Raw genomic sequence first — 383 nt, 5'->3', positions numbered from 1 at the left:
TGTTTTAGGGGGGCGTGGCAGAGTCTTAACTTTGATAAAAAATATCTCTTTGGTTTTGAGACTTTAGTCTTTGCAACTTCAGGGATCTTATCTATGCACAATCAGCTTGTAACACTCCAAAGAGAAAGGAAAACTTGAAATCGCATCATATGACCCCTTTAAGTAATAAAGGTACTGCATTTTGTTTTTATACAAGCTCATCCATTACTACAAACCAAAAAACTAGCAGCCAGTATTGTTTTATTATCTTTATTTTTTTTAATTAATCAATTAATTGTATTATTTATTATATTTTACTTTATTTTGTATTATTATTTGAATTAGTTTTTATTTTTATATGTTATTTAATGAAATAAGTATAAAATATATTTGTGTGTATATAT

Source organism: Sinocyclocheilus grahami, unplaced genomic scaffold, assembly GCF_001515645.1.
Source record: "Sinocyclocheilus grahami isolate Dianchi unplaced genomic scaffold, SAMN03320097.WGS_v1.1 scaffold393.1, whole genome shotgun sequence".
Lineage (NCBI taxonomy): Eukaryota > Metazoa > Chordata > Actinopteri > Cypriniformes > Cyprinidae > Sinocyclocheilus > Sinocyclocheilus grahami.
Note: the sequence above shows the minus strand (reverse complement) of the source record.